The sequence below is a fragment of the Ornithorhynchus anatinus genome, chromosome 1 (genome assembly GCF_004115215.2).
Source record: "Ornithorhynchus anatinus isolate Pmale09 chromosome 1, mOrnAna1.pri.v4, whole genome shotgun sequence".
In the NCBI taxonomy this organism is placed as follows: domain Eukaryota; kingdom Metazoa; phylum Chordata; class Mammalia; order Monotremata; family Ornithorhynchidae; genus Ornithorhynchus; species Ornithorhynchus anatinus.
Window position 1 is genome coordinate 125,013,801 of NC_041728.1, and position 6,000 is coordinate 125,019,800.

The following is a 6,000-nucleotide window of genomic DNA, read 5'->3' on the forward strand; positions in this document are numbered from 1 at the left end:
CGTATGCCTCGCTCCCAACCTGGTGGCTAAAAACACCCCATCGGCCTGTAGGACCTTTTCAATTTTTTGGCTTTTTCTCCCTCAGTGGTGGCCCGTCTGCTGGTCTCTAAAACCCAACTCCAAAAGGACATCCATCCCCGCCTGGCAGTGGGGCGGCCTGCCCGCCCGCCCCCTTATTCTTTGCCCAGTTTGCGGCCTCTGCTCCGGCCCCTACATCGCGACCTCAATCGATCGACGGTATTTCCTCAGCAGCGTGGCTTAGTGGAAACAGCCCGGGCGTGGGAGTCAGAGGACCTGGGTTCAAATTCCGACTCCGCCACTCGTCTGCTGTGTGACCTCGGGCAAGTCACTCAACTTCTCTGGGCCTCAGTTACCTCATCTGTCAAAATGGGGATTAAAAAATGTGAGCCCCACGTGGGACAATCTGATTACCCTGTACCTACCCCGGCGCTTAGAACAGGGCTCGGCACATACTAAGTGCTTGATAAAAAAAGATCATCATTACTATCAGCCCTTAGAACAGTGCTCAGTACATAGTAAGCGCTTAACAAGTACCATCATTTTTATTATCAGTGCTCAGCACATAGGAAGGGCTTAAATACCATCATTATCACCAGCACTTAGAACACCGCTTGGCACACAGTAAGCGCTTACTTGGCACACAGTAATACCATCATTATTAGTATTAGCGGTTAGAACAATGCTCTGGCACAGAGTAAGCGCTTGACAAATACCATCATTATCATCAGCGTTTAGAACAGTGCTCTGGCACACAGTAAGTGCTTGACAAATATCATCATTATTAACAGTGCTTCGAACAGTGCTTGGCACATAGTAAGCGCTTAAATACCATCATCATCATCAGCGCTTTGAACAGTGCTTGGCATATAATAAGCGCTTACCAAATATCATTAATATCATCAGCGTTTAGAACAGTGCTTGGCATATAGTAAGCGCTTAACAAATATCATCATCATCATCAGCGCTTGGCACACAGTAAGCACTTAAACGCCATCATTATCATCAGCGTTTAGAACAGTGATCTGGCACATAGTAAGCGCTTAACAAATACCATCATTATCATCAGTGCTTCCAACAGTGCTCGGCACATAGCAAGCGCTTAAATACCATCATTATCATCAGCGCTTAAAACAGTGCTTGGCACCTGATTCCCCTGTGTCTCCCCCAGCGCTTAGAACAGTCCTCTGCACATAGTAAGCGCTTAACAAATACCAACATTATTAGTGCTTAACAAATACCATCGTTATCATCATCGCTTTGAACAGTGCTCGGCACAGAGTAAGCGCTTAAATACCATCAGTATCATCAGCGTTTTGAACAGTGCTCGGCACAGAGTCAGCGCTTAACAAATACCATCATCATCATCAGCGCTTCGAACGGTGCTCGGCACAGAGTCAGCGCTTAACAAATACCATCATTATCATCAGGGCCTACAACAGTGCTCGGCCCCTAGTAAGCGCTTAACGAATCCCATCATCACCTGCGTGTGGGAGAGCGCTCGGCACAGAGTCGGCGCTTGACCAGTACCGTCGTTTAGTATCGCCAGCGCTTCAAACAGTGCTTGGCACCTAGCGGGCGCTCAAGAAACCCCTTCCTCCTCCTCCTTTCCTGGGCGCCAGCGTGGGCGGAGCGTTGTTGTAAGGGCCGGGGCGAGCAGGTGAGCGAGGAAGCGGGTGTCCGGGGTGGGGGACGGCGGCCAGGGCAACGTCGGTCCTTCGGTGGGGGGACAGAGGGTCGGACAGAGGGTCGGACAGGACCAGGAGGGAGGCCTCGGCCCTTCCATTTTTCCAGCGGGCACCATTTGCTCCTTAACGTTTTTTCCTAAATGGCTCCGATGGTCGACCGGCGGGCAACCCGACGCCTCGAGGGGGGGATGGGGGCTTTTGCTTCATTCGTCCGTCCATTTCGTCGCACGTAGTGGGCGCCTACTACGTGCGGGGCAGGGGACTGAGCGCTTGGGGTGTCCAAGCGGGCAACAGAGAGGGCCCAGACCTGCCCCCAAAGGGGGTGGGGGGGGGGGGGTCAATCGGACCCAGAGCCCGGCAGTGGGCAGGGACGGTCCCTAACTGGTGCCCCATCGTCCGTTCCAAGCGCTCGGCCCAGTGCTCCGCACACAGCGGGCGCTCAATCGATACTATGGAATGAATGAATGGAAGGGGAGGGGGAGGCCACAGAACCAGACGTGGGTTGGGGCGGGGGGGGAGGGTTTGTCCCCGGGGGAGCTAAACTCTACGCGACGCCTCCGCGTCCTCATCCTCATCTCCTCCTTCTCGATGGGGGCAGGACCGTCCGCAGGGCGGGGAGACACACAAAGCGCCCGACTCGCGGCGGCCCCCTTTCCCCCTTCGGCCGGACCAGGAGGAGGAAGAGAAGGAGGAGGAGGAGGAGGAGGAGGAGGACGGGGAGGAGGAGGAAAAGGCGCGGGGAAGGCCGAGGAAATCGGGGAGGGGTCCGGCCGGGGCCGCTTTTTCCTCCCGCAACTTCTCCCGGCGGCTCCGGAGCCAACAAAGAAAATAAACAAACCCCTCGACCTGCATTGCATCAGCCCAACTCGCGGGGCCCCGGGGGGCGGGGAGGAGGAGGAGGAGGAGGAGGAGGGGGAGGAAGAGGAGGAGGAGGGACTAGGGAGGGAAGGGGGGGACCCCGAGGGGTGTCCGACTGGGCCCGGGGGGGGGGGGGGGGGGGAGGAGGAGAAGGAGGAGGGACTGGGGGAGACGTCGAGAGGTGCTCGACTAGGCCCAGGGAGGAGGAGGAGGACGAAGGCCTGGGGGGGACACCGAGAGGTGCTAGACTGCGTCCAGGGGAGGAGGAGGGACTGGGGGAGACACCGAGAGGTGCCCGATTTGGGCCCAGGGAGGAGGAGGAGGAAGAGAATGAGGAGGGGGAGGAGGGGGGACTGGGGGAGACACCGAGAGGTGCTCGACTAGGCCCAGGGAGGAGGAGGGAACTGGGAGGTGGAGGAGGAGGAGGAGGAGGAGGAGGGACGGGGGGAGGGGCGACCACAGCGGGAGGTGCCCAAAGGGGCCCGGGGGCGAGGAAGGCGGAGGGGACCGGGAGGAGGAGGAGGAGGAGGAGGAGGAGGAGGAAGGACGGGAGGGGGAGGCACCGAGAGGTGCTCGGCTGGGCCCAGGGGGAAGGGGGAGGAGGGAGGGAACCGGGAGGTGGCCAACTAGGCCCGGGGGAGGGAAGGGGGCGCTCCCCGGGCCTCCTCCCCCCGGCCCGTCCTGCGCACAAGAGGGGGGAAAAGAGGGACCCCAAAAACCCTGCGGGCGCCGCCGGGGGGGCCTGGAGAGCGGGGGGGGGCCGGGCGGGAGTCGAGCCGTCCCACCTGCTCCCCCCTCCCCTCCCCTCCCCTCCCCCCCAGGCCTCCCGCTCCGGCCCCCGCACCGAGGAGGACGAGGAGGAGGAGCGGGGGGAGGGGGCGGGCTGAGCCTGCGGCGGTCGCCCCTCCTTCCTTCTTCCTTCCTTCCTTCCTTCCTTCCCTCCCGCCGTCCGTCCGTCCGTCCGTCCTTCCCCGCCCGGGCTGGGGGGGGGGCCGGGGTCAGCGCCCAGCCCCGGTAGCCGCCGCACGGAGGGGGGCGGGGCGAGACCCCACACTCACCGCCGCCGGGGAGGAAGAGAAGGAGGAGGAGGAGGAGGCGGCGGCGATGATGGAGGAGGAGGAGGAGGAGGAGGAGGAGGAGGCTTGGGGTCCCTCCCGGGCCGTCCGGGCGGCGGCGCTTACCGGCGGGCTCGGCGCTGCCTCCAACGCAGGGGCCTCGGGCGGAGGAAGGCTTGAGGGCGGAAGGAGGACGACGAGGAGGAGGAGGAGGAGGAGGAGGAGGGAGGGCGGGGAAGGCGGCGCTGGTCCCGGGCGGTCCTGTGCGGTCCTCCTCCTCCGCCGCCGCCGCCGCCGCCGCCGCCGATGCCGAGGCTCCGCTCGGCTGCGTTCGGCTGCGCTCGGCTCCCGCTCGGCTCCCGCTCGGCTCCCGCTCGGCTCCCCCGATACTGCGCAGCAACCGGACACCGGCCCGACCTCACTTCCGCCCGGCCCCCGCCCGCGCGCCTGCGCCCGGCGCCGCCCTCGCCCCCGTCACGGGCCGGGGGGGTGGTGGGGGGGGTGGTGGCGGGGGGGGGGAGGAGGAGGGGGGGCGGGGCTCCGCGGGGGCCCCAACGACGGCCGCCCGCCCGTCCGTCCGTCCGTCCGTCCGTCCACCCCCTCCCTCGGCCCCCCTCAGCCCCGCCCTCCTGTCCGTCAGCCAGGCAGTCCGTCCGTCCGTCCGACGGTCCGTCCGTCAGCCCCCTGCGCCCCGGACGCCCGGCACTCGTCAGCCCCGGCGGCTTGTCCGTCCGTCCGTCCGTCAGCCCCCTCAGCCAGTCAGTCCATCGGGGTCCTCCGCCCCGGCCGCCTGTCAGCCCGACAGTCCGTCAGTCAGCCCGTCAGCCCCCTCAGCCCCGGCCGCCTGTCAGTCCGTCAGCCAGTCAGTCCATCAGCCCCGGCCGCCTGTCAGTCCGTCCGTCAGTCAGTCCGTCAGCCCCGGCCGCCTCTCTGTCAGTCAGTCAGTCAGTCAGTCCCTTAGCCCCCTCAGCCCCGGCCGCCTGTCTGTCAGTCCGTCAGTCAGCCCGTCAGCCCCCTCAGCCCCGGCCGCCTCTCTGTCAGTCCGTCAGTCAGTCAGTCCCTTAGCCCCCTCAGCCCCGGCCGCCTCTCTGTCAGTCAGTCAGTCAGTCAGTCCCTTAGCCCCCTCAGCCCCGGCCGCCTGTCTGTCAGTCAGTCAGTCAGTCAGTCAATCCATCAGCCCCGGCCGCCTGTCCGTCAGTCAGCCCGTCAGCCCCCTCAGCCCCGGCCGCCTGTCCATCCATCAGTCCATCCATCCATCCATCCCGGCCGGCTGCGGAGGAAGAGCATGAGGGAGACTGACACTGGCTGACTGACGGACAGACAGACGGACTGACGGACTGACTGACAGACTGACTGGTCGAGGAGCGTTGCGCTAAGCTCTTGGGAGGCCACATCAATAATAATGTGGGGATTTGTTAAGCGCTTACTAGGTGCTCAACCCCGTTCTAAGCACCGGGGGAGATACAAGGTGACCAGGCGGTCCCCCGTGGGGCTCACAGGCTTCATCCCCCTTTGACCCATGAGGGAATTGAGGCCCAGAGAAGTCCAGTGACTTGCCCAAAGTCACACAGCAGACATTGGGCGGAGCCAGGATTAGAATCCATGACCTCTGACTTCCCAGCCAGGGCTCTGGCCACTAAGCCACGCTGCTTCTCGATATGTTAGCTAAATCCGGCGGGATGGAAGTAATAATAATAATAATAATGATGATGATGGCATTTGTTAATATGCACTTACTATGTGCAGAGCACTGTTCTAAGCGCTGGGGGAGATACAGGGTCATCAGATGGTCCCACGTGAGGCGCACAGTCTTCACCCCCATTTTACAGATGAGGTAACTGAGGCACAGAGAAGTGAAGTGACTTGCCCACAGTCACCCAGCTGAAAGGGGCAGAGGCGGGATTCGAACCCGTGACCTCTGACTCCCCAGCCCGGGCTCTTGCCCCTGAGCCACGCTGCGGGCTTGGGAATCCCAGGGAGCTGGGTTCTAATCCCAGCTCCGCCACTTGTCCGCCGGGTGACCCCGGGCAGGTCACTTCTCGGGGCTTCGGTGACCGCATCTGTAAAAGGAGGATTGAAACCGTGAACCCCTTGTGGGACGTGGACTGTGTCCAAACTAATCACCTTGTATCTGCCCCAACGCTTAGAGGAGCAGCGTGGCTCAGTGGACGGAACCCGAGCTGGGGAGTCAGAGGTCGTGGGTTCTAATCCCGGCTCCGCCACTTTTCGGCTGTGTGACTTTGGGCAAGTCACTTCACTTCTCTGTGTCTCAGTTACCTCATCTGGCAAATGGGATTGAAGACTGTGAGCCCTAGGTGGGACAACCTGATCCTGTGCCTCAGTTACCTCATCTGGAAAATGGGGATGAAGGTGGGACAACC

General features: G+C 62.4%; 1 protein-coding gene across 1 annotated transcript in view; it reads right to left on the reverse strand.

Moving 5' to 3' along the window:
* FAM168B (family with sequence similarity 168 member B) overlaps window positions 1-4,014 on the reverse strand; it is a 58,511-nt gene extending 54,497 nt beyond the window's left edge. Inside the window, exon 1 of the mRNA XM_029059000.2 lies at window positions 3,746-4,014. The gene's annotated coding sequence lies outside the window, so the exon portion shown is untranslated. The remainder of the gene's footprint in view (window positions 1-3,745) is intronic.
* Between the last annotated feature and the right edge of the window lie 1,986 nt (window positions 4,015-6,000).